The sequence below is a fragment of the Plectropomus leopardus genome, chromosome 21, assembly GCF_026936395.1.
Source record: "Plectropomus leopardus strain MGB_pleo_1.0 chromosome 21, ASM2693639v1, whole genome shotgun sequence".
NCBI classification, from domain to species: Eukaryota; Metazoa; Chordata; class Actinopteri; order Perciformes; family Serranidae; genus Plectropomus; species Plectropomus leopardus.
The window spans coordinates 15,708,687-15,727,693 of record NC_142196.1 but is presented as its reverse complement, the minus strand read 5'-3'; the positions used below and the strand labels follow the sequence as shown (position 1 = coordinate 15,727,693).

At 40.8% G+C, this 19,007-nt stretch overlaps 1 long non-coding RNA gene across 1 annotated transcript in view; it reads right to left on the bottom strand.

The window, feature by feature from the left end:
* Positions 1-10,045, bottom strand: part of LOC148186038 (uncharacterized) — a 38,721-nt gene extending 28,676 nt beyond the window's left edge. The window contains exons 1-3 of the long non-coding RNA XR_015775430.1: positions 9,876-10,045; positions 8,682-8,871; positions 5,293-5,343 (exon numbers count right to left, since the gene is read on the bottom strand). This is a non-coding gene — a long non-coding RNA (uncharacterized LOC148186038). The remainder of the gene's footprint in view (positions 1-5,292; positions 5,344-8,681; positions 8,872-9,875) is intronic.
* Between the last annotated feature and the right edge of the window lie 8,962 nt (positions 10,046-19,007).

Sequence of the window (19,007 nt, the reverse complement as noted above, 5' to 3'; positions counted from 1 at the left end):
ACTTAATAGGTTTGTATTTACTGCAAGTACTATAGTTATCATGGTATTCAACAACATTAGTGCATATATTTTTCATATTGTGCAGCTCTAGTTTCCACTGCCCTCAAGACACCAAAGAAATCAGTTATTGCAAAGTGCTTAAAAATGGAAAAATGAAAATGTTCAATTCCATGTCAACAGTGTTATCTCCTCCTGCTGATGAAGATCAAGTGAAAAGTTCCAAAATTAACCTTGGAGTGACATTATTTTGTCCACTGCTTTTTCCAAGATTAAGAATAAACTGAAATCCCAGTTGTTAGGCCTAAAAGTGCTTACTTTTTAACATATACAGTACAAAAAACTGTATAAAACTGTAGGAAAATACCACATGGACCTTATCATTATGAAATTGTTTCATCAACTAACTTTTCCATGTGTTGGGATGTTACGATAAACCGCCTCTTAAAAGAACAGCAAGAATCTTTACTTATATTTCATTAAATATAAAAAACATAGCCCTGTCTTCTAAGACACATTAGGGTACTGCACAGAGCACTGCACTGTTTCAATGTGAATGCAGCTTTAAGAAATAAAAGTGCATTTCTTTGTTGTCCTTCCATTCTGATTAGACCAAGATTCATTTGTGCAATGGTAAAGGTTGCGCTGACCTAGCCCTGTAATCGCACATTTTTGAATGTTAGGAGGGGGGGAAGCAGCCTGTGCCATATGGCTAACGATCACAATAATAAATCAATTTCAGGCACCCAGTCATAATTTATCCGAGATATTATGAATTTTTCCATTCAGTTGTTTCCAGTTAGTTGTCGTGGCATTCCAGGACCTCATTTGAAAAGTGGCAACGAGGCAAGCAGGCAGAGTTTTAACCAACTGCTGGGATTTTACATGGGACTAATCATGAAGCACTGATTGATTGAAGCTCTGTTATCAGTGGACGCCCCCCCACCCCCCACCCCGATATGTAAATGAGTAACCTTTAGGAGGGCTCCGAGTGGCAGCAGTGGCAGATGGGCAGTAACTGTAATGGGGTGGAGGTTGGCTTGAATAAATATCCCATGGTCTGGAACTTACCTAGTCTCTACACCACAAAACAAAGACTCCAGGAGTCAAAGTCATGGAAAGTAAAGCTGACGCAAGTCATCAATTAATGATTTAATCAATCAACAAAAAATTAATCTGCAACAACTTTGATAATTGATTCCAGCTTCTAAATGTTATTAATTGATAGCTTTCTTCCTCCTATCGTCGTCTTTGGGTTTCGAATTGGGGTCTGGGATATTGCCATGGGCATTTTTCACTTTTTTTTCTAACAATTTCTGGACAAAATGATTAATGGAGAAAGAAATCAGCAGCTTAGTTGATCATGAAAAAAATCATTAGTTGCAGCGCTAAATAAGAAGTTGTTAAATGTAGGTAATGTATACTCTTTACCTACATTTACATGCACACAAATACTTCACTATTATCATGAATATGACAATATTTTGAATTTGATATGAGTCATGTAAACAGCATTCTGTTTTAATTCTCCAGAATAAGACTTGTGGGATATGCTGTTACTCTTGTTTTAGGAGCATTTTTGGGATATGTGTACAACTCACTCAGAATATGCATCTTGACTGGGCTTTTTACCACGGTTTGCGACACAGTGCCTCTTGTCTGTGTACAGTCAGCTCTGGGTGTTGTCATGGATACGTTGTACAAAAACCAACTCACCAACAGTTTGTAAGACTGAGGTAGAGATGCATGCCTAAAAGAAAAACCTACGTTTCTGGTCAAAAATAAAAACACACCTACTTTTAAACATTATGACAGACTTGGATATCAAGAGGTTTCTAGATATGCACAAGTATCACAACACCTTCCTTTTCAAAAAGGTGGCTGAAAGAATGAAAAAAGGAGGCTGAGTTTGCACGATCACCACCAGTAGGAGACCTTGAAAAATCCTGTTTTGATGCAAAGAAACAAAATGTGACAAGCAGCCCCAGAAATTACACTTCCATATTTTGACACAATAAACTACACGTGAGGGCAAGTTAATCAAGATTAAAGAATGCAAGACTATGAAGTAAAATGCAACAAAGAATGTAAGTGAAATATGAATTTTCATAAGCTACGTAAACAGCTTAGTAGGAAATGTTTGCTTTTTTGAAACAAGGGCAAACACTGAAATATCATACACATGTAACATAGTCAGTGATCATTCCAGCAAATTTCTTTTTAAGTGTGAAAATGATCTGTGATTATGCATATAAACTTAATATATTTAGTCAAAACAATAAACTAAGAATTTTGCAATTCTCTATGGATTTTGAGTGTACCATTCACTTCAATCGCAGACACTCAACAGTGAAATGCTGCAGCAGCGAGGCCCTTTAATTTTTTCTAGCCCAACAACAGGGAATACACGGAGACAAAGGCATCAGTGATGTCTAATTGAAATCCTTCAGAGAGAGAGAGAAGAGGGAGGAGGAGGAGAGAGATTGAATTGAGAGGAAAATCAACAAAAACAGACAGAGATAGGGATGATGGAATAGACACTTAAGTATGGAAAACTGTAGACAACAGTTAGGTCACCCTGTTCTTGATCTGGAATAGTGGCAGCACACAGAGCAAATGAAAACAGGGCAGCACAGACTCAGACCCCACTGTGAGGCAGAGGTGGAAACGTCCATTTCCCCCGCAGCCTTAAATTACCATGACAGCTAGTAGCTTCTTCCTACCGCAAAAGTGAGTGATTAGTATTATCGTTTAAATTGTAATTTGGCAGTTAATTAAAGTGACCTTGGTTTCTATTGCTGCATCTGTAAACGGGCAACTAGAGTGCCGTTCTGTCTCTCAACCGTCTGTGAGGCCGCTGTCACTGGGGCCCGTTACAGGATTAAGTCACCCCGGTGACAAAACCAAATTAAGCAGCTGTCACCGCCTACCTGCAGCTCGGAGCTTAAGATGATCAACTTATGACCGGTCGGGGAGCAGGGCCTTTCCTCCCTCTCCCTCCTCCCATTATCATTTTGTAATTTACGATTAGTTTTAATGTTTTTTTTTTTTTTTCCAAAGCGTCATTAAAAGCGAGATGTTAAGAGCGAACTGCATGAAATCCTTGGTACCACGCGTTAATGTTTGATGAAAAGTCTGTGACAACATCTTTAAAACCCAGTGGAGTGTGTTTAACAATTAGTTGTGTGGTTTTGAGTGTGGAGAATTGTGCGCTGCATTCTCTGACTCAGATTAAAGCGTGCAAAATGAATAATTTAACAGAAATGCTAATGTTTGAGATTCCCGGTGTATAACATTCTGTAAACATTCCAATCCTGAGGGAGAAATCAGATGTGACGGAGGTAAACTGAGGTATCATCCATAAGCACCAGAAGGGGACTGCTCCGGCAACACCAAGATGTTACGATACATATTTCATACTGTGATGCAGCACGTAAAGTAAAAATACACACTGGTAATGAATTATACACCAATGCCAACCTAAGAGAAATGCTGCTAACAATGTTTGAAATGCTATAATCCTGCATTCTCAATAACTTGACTTTAAGTGTTAAAAACACCAATCACTAATGATATTACAGTGCTATGGCTGAGGTTTGTTAAGGCACAAAATCGACTTGGTTGGGTTTACGGAAAAATAATGGTTTGGCTTTAAATAAGTATATGGCTAAAGAAAAATATTATTATTATTATTGTTGTTATTATTATTATTATTATTAGTAGTAGTAGTAGTAGTAGTAGTAGTATAATATTCATTTATATGTTGAATAAAAAAGTAAATTACTGAAATTTTTAGCTGCTCAAGTGACTTTTGTGCCTGGAAAAGTGAGAGGTAAATTGATGGGTTCCATCTATGTTATGACAGCTAACTAAAAGAACTGACCTCAGACTAACTCCATTAAAGACTCATAAAGGCTCACACTTTCGACAATGAACATCAGCGGACAGTTTTGGTCTCGTGGATGTGACTTGGTTCCATTAATGGTACAATTGAGGGTCTGTGTACAAGAGCAGGGAAGTGAGCTTACTGTCCTCCTACTGCCAACATCAGGTGACAGTGAAACTAAGAAGACACTGCTGGGTCTGGAATAAATGTCTTTCGAACATTCAGCTTAAAACTAACTTCACAGTGGTGATCCGGCTGTGACTTGATCGCAGTGTTTTGGACTGGACTCAAGAGTGGAACAAGAGATTAGTGCATGCACAGTTGGCATGCTTGCTATGCGCACAGTCACATAACATGTGCTGCACGCGCACGTCCGCACGGGTGAATAATGACATTTAGGTCACACAAACCAAATCGGACCCTTGCAGATGCAGATATTATGAATTGGCCTTAACTCTAAAAGAAAATCTTAAGTAGCTGCAGCACAGAAACCCATATTGCTCTTTAAAATACCAGCTGAGGTAGTAACAGGTGGCAGAAGGGGCGAAGGAAGGGATGGATGTTTCTCAGGCTTCAGTTGTAGTGGTAAGGGGGGGCCATTGCAACATGCACTCATGATAAAACAGCCCCATATGGACTGACAGCAGGTAAATTGTATGTCGGCAAGGTCTGCATTTCAATCCTTGCATATTTTCAATAGGCACCATTAAAAGGCCTCCCTGCATCTCTGCCTGCAAACAGACTGATTCAGTGCTAACTGTTTTTGATTAAAACGTCAGTAAGGCTGTGGGCTCCTTTCATCTCTTGGGCCCCAAGCTGTCTGTCTCCTCGCCCCCACCTACACCCCCACGAGTGGGGTCCGGCTTGTGACATGGAGGACCATTTATCTACTCTGAGGATCTTGTCATGTAATAAGCCCAGTCTCCAGAGAGCATTTAGCCTGATAGGAAAAGCTGATTGGGACAAAAGGCTACTGAATCTCATTCTAGCTCCTGCAGTGGCAGGTGACTGCCGAGGTAAACACATTTCTCTGGGGACAGAGAGGGAGGCGCGAGGAGAGACGGCGTAAAAGATAGACCATGGAAGCAAGTGAATGTGTGTTTCATCATTAGCATGACAGCCTCTGCTTAAGTTGTGCTCCACTGTAGAAGAAACAATGCCCAGGAGTGCCATTTGTTACCATCATTACTAGACGATACGCTGTAGCTTCAATCTGCCAAACTATTGTTCCTGTATAGCAGTGCTGGTTCAATGTTTCAGCGCCCCATGACAAAAAAAAAAAACTCATAAAAAGGAGAGACTTGCCACAGGGGAACATCATAAGAGGTGGATAGAAGTGGCTCTCGACTGCTCACAAAAGCAAAAGACATGAACTGGGGTCATAAACAACTGTAGATTATAACACTTACCAAAAGCAGGCACATGAGGCTGCTGTCTTGTTTGGTTTTGTTTGTTTGAGCCTGCGAAAAGGAGAGAGGAGAAGGCAGGATGGTCAGAGCGAGCGGCAGCTGTATCCACAGATGCTCATGTAAAAACATCCTTATTCACATGTTCCCCTCCACTTGTTTGTTTCCTGGTAATTTAGCCCTTCAGCACGGGAAAAAAATGCTGCTTTGTTTTCATACTAACAAGGCAATTAGCAATCATTACACATTTCTACTCTGGGTTGCCTACAGGTGGATATTGGTAATGATTTAACCAACTGATGGCTAATCTCTAATTGGTGCGTGTTTGTGTAAGCACATGTGCATCTCTGTGTTTGTGTGAAAGAGAGCACGACTCATATTAAGAGTTTTCAGTGTATTTTTCTGCCAACATACACTCTGACCCATTTCTTTCTCATTTTCTTTCCCTCTGTATAATAGCTGTGCACGTCCTGAGTAGGGACAAGTGCGGGGCAAACGCGGGAGGTACATCAGTGAGGTGGAAATTGGAGCAGACAGGAGGCACTGACACCAAAAGAGTTGTAAACGGTGCTCCTGGCTCCCCAAGGACGGTCTGTCGCACTGTGATCACCAGTAATGCCGCCAGGAGAGTGAGACCAGAGGAGGGGGAGAAGAGGAGAGGGACGATAACAGGACTACATCTAAAACACCTCAGGGAGTAAGATACAAGATGTGGGCATGGTGGACACAGCATTAACTTGAAGTGAGACCAAAGCAGCAGGAGGGAACAGGAAATATTGTAAACATACACTGTAGGCACTAGTGTGGTTACGAGGCTAAAAACAGCAGCCCAAAAAAGTTGTTGCTTTGAACACTTTGCTGTCATTAACCTCTGTCGCTGTCCTTGCACTCACTGTGAAAAGCGACATCCCTTTTTCTTCACTAATTGGAAAACAAGAACATAAACAGCAATTCCATCTCCCCTGTCAAAAATGCTTGACATTGAGAGCCTGCACAAAGCAATGGAGGCAGATAAAGTCAAGTGTTGCTTTGTTCCACACAGTAATAAATAGGAGTTATCAACTAAGTGTTATAAAGTGCAATGTTGGTAGAGCTGCAGATTCCCACTGTAAATTGCATTCTCATTTACCATCACTGAGCAGGACAAGATTTTAAGATAACATGTAAACTAACAGAAGAACAAACAGGAGCAAAATTAACTTTGTTGACAGAGGTGATAAAAACTAGGACCTCTCCTCTCCTGTCTAAGCACATCATCAGACTGCTGAGTTTTAGAAATTCAAATACCAAAATCTTTTTATATATGAGAATAATAGTTTTAACCAAACCCATCTTCTGTACTGGCACAATCCAGTGTGAAAAGGATCTATCAGTATTCTTTTGATTATTATTGATCTTTGACACATTATCTTGATAAAATTCCAATACACCTTTTCTAACTGGCACACTGCGGATGTTCATCCTCTACTTTTCTTCCATGTTCTCGGTCCCCAGCTCTCTGTGTGCTCTGTGGCCTCATTTCATATTCAGGTTCATCTGGCTCGGGACAGCGTGGCCCTCACTGCAGAGTGGCCCAACAGAGTCCCTAGGGCCAGGCCCTCTGTTCAAGGTCCCCAGGGGCCAACCCCCTACCCTTCTTACCTGCTTCAGTTCATATGAGCAGCTATGGCCGCCATATGTGAAGCTGTAGGAAAGCAGATGCTGTTTTTCCATTTGTGAAATCAAGTTTTTGGAAAGCAGTCAGCATTTTGATGGCCAGAGTCGAGTCAGTCAGGGAGTGTAAAGGGCAGAGGGCAGCGAGGAGGCAGCAGGCTCAGTGGTACAGTGTTGTATGCAAACACTGCAACATCTGATCATCGCTGTGAGGATATGCTGATCTCGCAAAGCGTTGGCATGGCATTATCTCACGTGTTAACACTCGCGTAAGCCATTCAAGTACATACAGTAGTGAGACACACACGCAGTCCTGATGTGGACCTGTCCGTAGCTGAGCAGTTCCTTTGTCAGTCATCTGCTGATGCTGATAGACAATACGGGGGTGAGGATGCATGTCAGAAAAGAGAAAAGCCTGAATGAAATGACAGACTCTCTCGCCGTCCCTCTCCTCCAACGCCTCCATCTCTTCCTGTCCCCGCACATCTCACCCACTGCAGCCTGGGAAGCCATGACAAGCCTGACACCTGTCAGTCATACACTCAGAGACAGGACAGAGAGGACAGCAGCATACACAGCTCCACATGCTACTGCAGCACAGCACTGAACTCACTTTACAACTCATCCATAGTGTTGCTGCATGCTGACACTGCTGCTGTGACCCATGTTAAGCAAATTGTTTTTTATCTATGCCTGTGTAACATTTACAGCAACAGAGACAATGCTCACCGTAATTAAATAAAATTCAATTTCATTATTTATAATAGTTTATCAACAGTCTGAAAGCAATAATCCATAAAGACACCCAATGTACTATGTTTTGATGGGGGGAATAATAATATTACAATTAAAGTAGTGCTGACTTGAAGTTTGAAAGGTTAGATTTCACACAATTATGTGTCAAGGTGCTGAACGACCGCAGCCACCGACTTCCTCCTGGCGACAAATTTCATTAACAAACCTGATGTATACAGCACGCGCAGACACAGTTCAAATGGAGGACATAAATTTCAGCCTGTGGGGTACTGCGGTCACATTACAACTAATCAACCGCTCTCCTTATACCCTTCTGGAAAAATCTTCTTCTATTCAGATGGGTGGGGGGAGATAAAGGAAAATATGATGCTTTATTTCTAATCAGCATAAATTACCAGCATCCATCAGGTGAAGCTCAAATTAAAATCCTCATCTGACAAAGCAATGGGAACTATGTGAGCTCACTCATGAATCAGTATGATTTAATCCAATCACAGAAGACCCCAAAGCCAAAATTTCCACTCAGGATCAACCCAATTGCCCTTCTTCACATTTTCTTCATTAAGTCTGAAAGAGAGCATTAGGTTCTCTGGGTCAAGCAGGTTCAAACTTGCCATCACATTTTTCACCTCAGAAACAGTGTGACCAACCAAAGAATAAAACAGGGTTCCCACACATTTTCATGTCAAATATGTCAAAACTTTTCCATGACTTTTTAAGGACGCATGATAAAATTTCTATTTTGGAAAAGCACATGCTTTCACTGCATCTGCAGCACTTGCTGGCCTGGTTATTGCACTTTTCTGTACACAGGCAGAAGAATCTCGCTTCCCATGGCAAACGCCACCACACTGTGTCAGATATAAACATAACCTGTCTTAAAGTGGAAGGCTTGGCCTGCATTAGTCATGGAAAATTAAAACTGCGCAACTTTTCCACTTGTATTGAGAAGAAATTAAGGTGTTCTCATTAATTTGCCTTACTTGACATATGTGCAACTCTGGCAGCAGGAGCTCAGTCCATGGAAAGATCGTCGGTTCAGTCCCCGTGCAGAACAGGTATTAAATGTGGACTGGTAGCTGATGATGAACCAGTTCACTCACTGGACACTGCCAATGTGCCCTTGAGCAAGGCACCGAACCCCCAAAACTGCTGCTTGCATTTGTGTGGTATCTAGGAGGGATAAGCATATATAAATAGATAAATACATACATAAGTTCTACTAACTTCTGCATACACTAGTTTTACTGTATTGCAAAATTCTACACATACTACTACAGAGTTACAGGCAGCTTCCATGGAGAAATTCAAAAAGTTGAATTCCTAAAGATCTTTCATTGAGCAAACCTATGGCATTATTATTTTGACAATCTTTCCACCAATCTGATGAATCTACTGTAGCATTATCAGGCTGTATGACTGCAGCTGGACATAACTCCACATATATTGTTTAAACTTACTCAAAAAAAGCACTGAGTTTGTTTTGGTATGCCTACACCACCAATTAATCCACACTGCATCACATAGATCTTAAGTGCTTGGCAACACAACAAGGGCTAATGCTTTTTCTTTTTTATTTGGTCTTCAGTCCACAGGAAATTAATCAGCAACTAATTTCTTAATTTACTTGATTCATCAGTTAATTGTATTAGTCAAACACTTTCTTCAGCTTCTTATCTTTCAGGACTTGCTGCTTTGACATTCATTTTGATTCATTTTAAACAGTAAATCTATATATTTCACATTGGGCAAAAGATGATGGGGTTTTTTTTTAATGTTGAGAAAGACAGGTTTGAAAATTATCAGAATGAACACAGATATAGATACGATTTTTAGCTCTAGCTGATATAATCTCTTGCAAAAATAACCCAGTGGCCTATTAATTAAACAATCCAGGTCCGGTAAATCTTCTGGAAGAGTGCTGAAAATATGGTCCGGAAGTCAGATCCGGTACACCACACACGAGCTACAAGCTAAGCAAACTGTGTCTGCAGGACTTTAACTAACTGTTAAAGCTCCAGAAATTGTTCAAGGCTGCATTCAATCTGCTTTTATCTGTTGTTAGTGGTATGACGCATGTAGAGTGGTTTTTGTTTGTTCGTTTTTGATGAAATTAGTCACAACGGACGTTAGAAAGACAGACGGGCAGTTGGTTGTTGTTGTTGTTGTAAGCTCACCTGAAGTTTGTAGAGGCTCCATTAGTCGCCGTGCTGTCTGAAATTTGCTCCTTCATGTTGAAATAGTAAACGCTGGACGGTTTTCAACCAAGGACATGCAAACAATTAGGGTATCAGCTCCCAAATTCAATCCAAACAGCGCTTCAAACTGTCCTCCAAACATTGCTGCGCACCAGCACACCTGTGACTTAATTGCCAAGGCCCGCCCACTTCCTGTCATTCAAAATGACACCGGAAGAAGAAAAAAATATATAACTGAGCCGCTGGGCTCCTATTTCTCCTTCTCTTAGTAAATTGTTTGTATTTTTCATGTACTGGAATATTATCTGGGAAAAGGTGATTTCATTGACCAGATTTTTTTATTATTATAAATTATATCAAAATGTTTTTATAATGTTGGCTGAAATTATTCATGCAGGAAGAAGTATTCAAGTTATTTCATTAATATTAATAAAAGTAGCCTGCATTCAATGCATTAATTCAGTAAAAGTAGGCCATATAAGTACTAATAGCAAAATGTACAATTTACTAAAAAGTAAAAGTAATCACTTATACTTGTATAATACTTGTATAATGGTGACAGAAAAACAGAACTGAAAAACATTTTCTCAACACATAAAGGAATACTTATAAGATACAAGGTATATTTATTAAAATAAAAAAATTGTCCTTGATCCTGCTACATTTTTTGGAGTTGAGGGAGAAGTCTCACAGCTTCTCCGTAGTCTGGTGGTACGTAGCTGTTAGATAAGACAGATTTGAGGTCTGTTTAATAAAAATCACCCGCAACTATGAAAATCAGATCTGGTTCAAATTTCAAACTTAAAAAAAAACAAAAAACTTTCGACTTCAACCTTCAGAATATCATAAATATTCAAAATCAACACATTTGGAGATACATGGATTTTACTGGACAGGAAGGGGATGAAAAACTGTAATGTATAATGTAACTAAAGTTATCAAATAAATGTGGTGGAACAAAAAATACAATATTTACCTGTACTGTGAAGTGAAGTTGCATAAAATGGAAATACTCCAGCAAAGCACAAGTACCCTGCAATGTAACTTAAGTACAGTTCAAGAGTAAATGTATATATTCATATTCCACTACTGGAAATAATGGTCTTAAAACAAAATTTTGAGACAATATTGGTCTCCAGGACAGAGTTTTGGGGGATAAATTGTTATAACGATGACAAAGATGTGGTTGAAGTAGCTAGCTTTAATATACACTGTGTATGAATATGAAGTAGTATATTAAAAAAATGAACTAATGCTTTAAAAGGTCCTCATAAGATTCAGTTCAAGTGCAGCCATCTTAGAGCTCATATATTTCTTGGCAAAATAAAACCAATTCAATTTGGGTGAATTTTTAAGTACTATTATTTTAACCTAAAGTAGAATGACCAGAGAACTGACGTCCTTGCAGGTCACAGATTTAAGACTAGAGTCAAAAAGACAGCACACTATGGTTATGAAACCTAAAAGCCACTTTACTGTTTTCAATTCAACTTATGATACTAATTAGTGTAATTGATCTAATTATTAGTTAAAGTGCACATATTTAACATTTGTAAAAATGTTTAAAAGTGGATGATTAAGAGCACTTCAGGACACCTCTATAAAACACGGGAGGTAAAGAGAGAGTACAATGGAACTTGCCCAATTAATCAAATAAGTGTGGCAATTAACTAAGTGAGTGTTTAAGGGCTGCAGCGGAAGAGAGGACAATTGATTTTCTCTGAAAGTACTTACGGCTTCTCATTTCATTAGAACCAAAGAGTGAAGATCAAGAGTCTGAATCCAGATATACAGTGTACAATAAAAGTGCCTGCAGCTGAATTAGTAACATAGAGGGAACTGTGGACATTGAAGTATGTTAAATATGATCAAAAGCATAGGAAATATGCAAAACTAATTATTTACAACTTGTGGACAGACTTTGATTGGGCTTGTTTTCGCCCAACATCAGTTTCTCTTGCAAATGACAATATCCTGGGTTGATTCTGAACCTTGTGGCAGCGAGTTCAAAGACAAGAAACACATCCAATCAGGACAGCCTTGGAAGCGGCTCTCCCTGCCTAGATTAGTTTTATTGAACAGATGGCGTTTCAATTTTGAACTTTTGCACTGGTGCAAAAAAAAGCTTGGAGAGTCAGGCTGTTTTTCTCACATCACTGACAGAAGCTGCGCATCAGATGAAGGGGATGTGTGAAATAGCATTCCCAAGCATTTCTATCTCCATGCTCGGGACACAAACACTGAGATACAGACACGGTGCGGAGGCTGGACCATGCTGCTCCATCAGATGTTAAAACAAAAAATATTAAAGGAGAGGAAATTAGCATGAGCTCACCACTAAATGTACAGTTATTCTATAGTGATGAGTTGTATCATATACTGTATAATGCTGGGATTGTGTGGATCTGGATATGTGTGTAAATGTGGAATTAAATAAACAAAAAGAGGCAAATCATGGGGGTCCTGTCATATCAAAAATAGAGTACCAGTCAGTTATTTAATGTCTCTCTGCCACCCTCCACTCCTATTGCCCCACATTAGCAGCATCATGTTCTCAATTTTCCCCCAGTAGCATTGCTAGTCCTGGCAGCCAGCTCGCCCACGCCGGCACGAGTCGAGAGGACAACTGGAGAAAGATCACAGTTCAGGCTCAGTCAGACGGAAAATATGGAAATCAGGCGGTGGACGGACGGACCGCTGTGTGTTCCCCCTGTTTCAGCAAGCTGCCACAGTTTGACTGACAAACTGACTTTTTGAGGGGCCTGTGCCCATTCCAGTCAGGGTTTATTGAAGGTGATTTTGATCTCCTCCATGAGGCCACAGCAGTGGTGCTGCCATCTGTCACCTTGATTGCATGGCGGCCTCTCTAGGGGGAGCGCCATGGCTCCTGATCGTTTACAGATTGCGCTGCTTTCGCCTCCATAAGGGCCACATGCACAGGGCCAGATGGTGAGCATACACGCTTATTATGAGTCTTTATCTCTGTGCAGGAAGGAGTGGAACCATTAGGCCTCCCTCAGGATCTCCACTCCTCTCTGCAGCCATGCTGTTCCTCCACAAATACAGTCCTCTTCTTCAGCTGTCACTGGCCTACGACAACACACACACACACACACACACGGCACACAGGACCACTTGTCAAAAAACAAACACAGATCTACTCAGGGCATGTGATGGTTGTGTTAATACATCTGCATACACACACAGACACACACTAACACCTGTTTCTAATCCTGAATAATGGGAAAATATGGCATGTGGCAAAATGTAAGATGGAATGGGTGATGGTGACATTCGTTGTCTCTGCAACACGCTGTCATGTACTAGACATTGTGATCTGATGCATGACATATAGGATTATTGACATGACACACCTTTACATAATATGTTGACAGTATCTTGCAGGATTGTGGTAAAGGCTGTGTGACCACATGGGCCAACTGATCAACACTAATAATTGCTTCTAAAGAGGCAACAGTGTGTGTGCCTGGAAATTGTCATAATAAAATAATCAGAGCACTACGCCGTGCAACAAAGTCTGTGTGCACAAATGTCCGTTCATGCATGAGTCTGATTTTAACAGATTCAGCCTGGTATGAGACATTGGCAGGAGGCTGTTGTCCCTATCCCTGACATATGTACTGTATGACCAGGAGGGTGAAGAGTATGTTCAGGATTAAAAACCGACATGTGTAACGTCACCGCACATTTGTCATGCTCCTTTAGAATCCTAAAGTTCATTCACTTTAATGCCGCTCACTGTTTGGTAAACTGTGTGATTTTATAGCGAGGCAAAATGGAATTCATAATTATTCAGGCATTTACGGTGTAATGCCTTAATGAGCATTTACTAAGCTCTTCATGAGAGGTAATATCCCACTTGATCAGAGATTAACAAAGAGCATTTCAGTGCACGCTTTAATGCAAAAGGCTTAACTGCTTGAAGCATGGCTTCATTTCTCTCAATTACATCTAATCTAATGTTTGGATTCCCTCAGCAAAGATGCACTATTCAAGCGCATAGCTGACCTAATGAGTGAAGAAACATTTCCTTGCATAAATAATCTCTCAGAACCTCCACTGTAGCATATCCATTGAAAAATTAACATAATTCCTTTTAGAAACGCAGTAAATTGCTGCTTGTTTGTTGAAAGAGTGATTTGATAACAGTACAGCATGCACTCTATTGTCCTTTGCTGTCCCTGATTTTTTTTGTCCCGGAGCGATACGGCAATGTGCTGCACTTTTAGGACAACAGCCGGTTATCTGCGAGGGTGAGCCCCCTCGTCAGTCTCCAGCACGGTGCACAAACTGACATACTCTACACTAGCCTGTGGTCACATTTCAGCTCAGGGCAAAGCGGAAACGGTCCGTGGCCACAGTCTGCTGCATCACTTTTTGTCAAACCAAGTTAAGGCAACCTGAAAAAACTGATGGAATACATCTTAACATCCATTAATTTAGGGAAAAAAAGAACCCATTTCAGTCATGTTTAACCTAAAAAATGTTTTGTGTGTAATTATAATCTATCTCCATCTTATCTGTTTCAATTCCATGTGAAAAATTAGTAAAACATAGATGGCTGCCATTAACTGCCACAAGCCCGTCACAGAGTGTCGGACTGGCTAAATGACCACACAATGGCTAAATGTCAACACACTAAACATGAAAGTAACCGCTCATGAAAGAAGGTCAACAGGGCCTTCGGGGGCTGTACTATACTAAGCAGCACCTGAACTGGACCCAAGTACGGATCGGTGGGGTATCATGGAAAGTGCCACCAGCACCCAGCCCTCACAGGCCTGTCACAGACTGAAGGTGTCACCCAGAAAACAGCAGTTGAATTAACCTCGGTGGGCTCCAACCAAACACAGCCTGCAGCATGCCAGCACAGTCCAACCGATCCCTTTTCATTCTCCATTGAAACCTTGGTAAAGCAACACTGTGGTAATATGAGTAGAGTGAAGTAAGTATGGTATAATATTAATTTAAGAAATATCTTAATTGATCACATTATTGTGCTTTAGGGGAACATCCTGCAGCCAAATTCATTTAAAAGAGTGAATTAGGCGGATTAAGTGGCACCTAGTGGTGAGCATTGCAGATTACAACCAGCCAAAACTTAAACTGTTCAGGTTTTTCTCGGGAGCTGAATTGTCCGCAGGGGTCTCTTCCTCTGTAAAACAAATGAAACTGGTGATTTAAACTGGGAAAACACTTAATAAAGCCGCTAGCCCAGCACCTGCCACTGTGTGCTCATTTTTTTCTTTAACTTAAAATCCAAACATTAAGGAGGATTTTATCAGGAGCGAAATTACCCACATACGTCTCTTCCTCTCCAAAACAAATGGACCAAGTCAAAACCTGTAAAAACACAAAATAAAGGAGGTTAAAGTCATGTTAAAAAATGTGTGTGTTTGCAAAAGAGCTCATCACAGAGGGGATGTTCACTAAGGTAGTTAATAAAAAAAAATGCAAATGGCCAGTGTTTGGTTTGTCCATTTTGGGCTTCTGTAGAAACATGACGAACATTGTGGACGATGACCCGCTCCCAATTTGGATATAAATGACTCATGCTTAATGTAAAGAAAACAACAATTCTTATTTTCAGGTCATTATAAACTATTGAAAATATAATTATATATTCCATATCTCCCAATATATCCCCATAAATCCTACACATTGGATCTTTAATGCATCTATATGAGACAACTGCAGCAGTATCACTGAAGTAGGTACAGTATTAGTTACTGTGTTGCTCACCTTCCAATAATTATGCAGCATTTCTAACCTTAATGCACCAGTAAGGTGAAAACTCTGACATAAAACATTCAAAAACAGCCAATGTCACATGAATAAGATCTAATCAATGAGAAAATTATCAAATTTACATTCCTCACAATGCATCAGCTATCTGTTTTAGAGGGGATTTGGTGGCCAAACTTCCATATAATTGAAGAGGCTATGCCAGACCCCACTGGAGACATACCATAGGAGCACACCAGAGCTGAGTTACTTAGAGGAAGCTTCCTCTTGTTTGCCTTGGAATTAGCTCTGAGAGCACATACACACATACACACCAATTTCAGCACACACATACACTCACTCTCAGCCTTTTTCACCCTTCTGCATCAATCTGTTCCCAAGCTGTTCCCACATTTTGGTGAATTTCCCAGGCTTATTCCTTGGCACAAGTGGATACTGGGGCTGATTACTTTAGCGTGAACCCATCAAGTCTGTCCAGTGCCTGCAAATGCGTGCACGCTCAACACCCGACTACCTTCCTCTTCTTGCAGTGATTGAAGCTAAATGTTGTCAGTGCAGAGCTGCAGGGTACAACATTAACATAAACTGCACACACATATAACAGTCTCTTCCCAGATGCATCAAGACACTGCAGCATCCACATCGATCTCTGATAAGAAACAACCAGCAGCAACAAATCCAAACCTCATTAAAGAATATAAATTCAAAATCTATTCTGGCACTCAATCCAATGCAGATTTTCTCCCTCTTTCTGTCTCATAAATTACAGTTCTGGTGCACTGTGCAAATATTACCAAGCTGTAAGACAGCTGTGCCCCATTAAAATGTGTTATGGTTGCTGATTTCCTACAGCACATGGTCATCTTGCCAAATCTACAGCCAGTAATTAGCGGAGATGAAATGTTTAATTGTGCCTTAATTTTGATAAAATTTATCTGTCACCCATCCTATAATCAGGCATTATGCTCACAAATCAACGTCAGCAGATTTAGGCAGGGAGACATCCACTAACCTGACAGACATGTTGAGATGTCACTGCCCTGCTCTCCCTGCTTAGAGCCCAGGAAACAGGACGATATGTTAATACTGATGAGAGCGCTGGGAGGATAAGACAGAGTGTGTGCTATTACTGCACAGACTACACATAATATAGTTTGATTATGTATGTATATGTGTGAAAATATGTTTATTACATGTGTGGCAAACAATGGCTGTGTGTGCAGTTTGTCTTCCTGTGAACAGAAAACAAGATGGGAGCATGTGGGTGATCTTGTCAGTATTGCAGGACAACAGGAAGACAGCGTTCTCCAACAGATGGATGACAGGAGCGCAGGAGTGGGAGAAGGTCAAGATGGGAGAGACACAAAACCCTCCGCACTGACTGGGAGAAAGTGTGTGATTTCTCAGGATGCTAAACCGTATAGTCCTGCCAAAGCACGACCCAGGCAGGCTGAGAGGGGCTGCTCGTGGCTCTCCTGGGGGATACCCAGACTCAAGATGATGCAATGGAGAGGGCCACTTATTAAAGGGTGACTTCTGTATTTTTTCAACCTGGACCCTTTCTTCCCATGTTTGTGTCTAAGTAATTAATCAAAACTATTTTTAAACTGGTCCAGTATGGAGTGAGACAGCGACACAGGCTGCAGTGTAATTCCTGCGGGCAATTGAGCACCGTCTGCAAGCTGGGAAAACAATGAGGTTCGGGAGCTCCTTACCCTCGGAGCAGAGAACGATATCAGTATGATTGTGATTGACATGTTATGCCTCTGTTATTATTTAGAAAGTGCTGCAGATGCATATATTGTAGATCACCCTAGAGGCCAACACTGCTGTGTTGCATCTCATGCCCATCATGCCTCAGAAAGGATGATAAAGAAAGGACTTTGTTGCAGTCCTATAGCGCAATCTCTGTGTGAAAGTGTCTTTTGTTTTTGCTACTGACAGGCTCAAATTTTTATTATATTGATAGACCTTTTTTCTTAAAGAGTAAGATCCTTTTTGTTTAACCAGAAACAGGCCCGGAATCACCATCATTAAACCCACCAGACTCCATTTAAATAAGCAGAAACTTTACTATCATAAAACACACCTCATTCAAAGTCAACAGAAGCAAAATAAAACTAACACAAGCCATCTTGGTTCATCTTTTTGTGGTTCCAACAATCACCAACTCTAGTTTGGTTGAAGGAAATGCTTAATTCAACCAGTTGGATGTGCAAATATGCTGGCTCTAAACACGCTTAAATTACTGTTTATTCAAATAGAGTCTGGTGGGTTTGGCAACAATGACTTTGGGGCTGTTTCTGGTTAGACAAAAAGGATCTTACTCTTTCACAAAAAGTTGTCAGATACTCACATATAAAAAAAAATCCAATATTTCAGTGGCAAAAAAGAAAAACACTTTTAGGGGACATTAACTCATAGTGCACAAATGGCCCACGTTACACTGCAGCCTTTTTCACCGCTGCTGTTTCACAGTACTTGACCAATTTTTGTTCCCATTAGACACAAAAATATGGGAGAATGGAGTCCAGGTTGAAAAATATTGAAGTTACCCTTTAATTCTGACAACGAGGACCACTGAGGCTGAGAGTGATGGGTAATGGTAATATTACTGCTGCATTATTGAGTAAATGTTAAACTGCTCAACCAAGTAAACATTCTTATTTGCTCGAGTCAGGTGCATCCTTGTGTAAGATTCTATGATTTTCAGTAATGCAAAACAGTGAAGAGTCTCATTTGCTATCAAATTCATCAACTTCTGTATCTTTTCAAGTGACATATTTTTAAGCATACAGTCACAGCAACCTTGAACTGAAACAAAGCGTGTTTGTGGAAAAAGCACGCGGTAAGGACAGCAGCCGTTTTGCATATTAATGACTTATGTTGTCCCTGAGAGAGGCCGCCCCCTCCCTAGGGGCATTATGGGTGATTATTGTCATCTCAGTGCAGCCAGTTATTCACCAACATGCACCGCATAAAACACATCATTGCAAAGGGCCGCAACAGGAAATGAGACGCGGGGCAGGGCTCCAGGAGCAGCCTTTTCTAATCACAATGGCCAACTGTCACGCTCTGCATCCCCTCGTCTGCCACAGCTTTGAGCAGTGTGGAAGGATTTCACTGCAAACTTTTGAGTGGATCTGCAGTGGTAGGACATCCTGCATAACATGTGGCACCCATGATAATTACGGCAGAATTAACACAGGCGGGTTTATGGCCCTTCTGCCGCCAGGAGATGGCTGCCAGATAGACACAGGCCTCGTGTTTGAGCAGCATACTTGGGTCCAGACGCCCACCCGTCTCTAACACTTCTCACTACAACAACTGTTCTGGAGGAGAGGA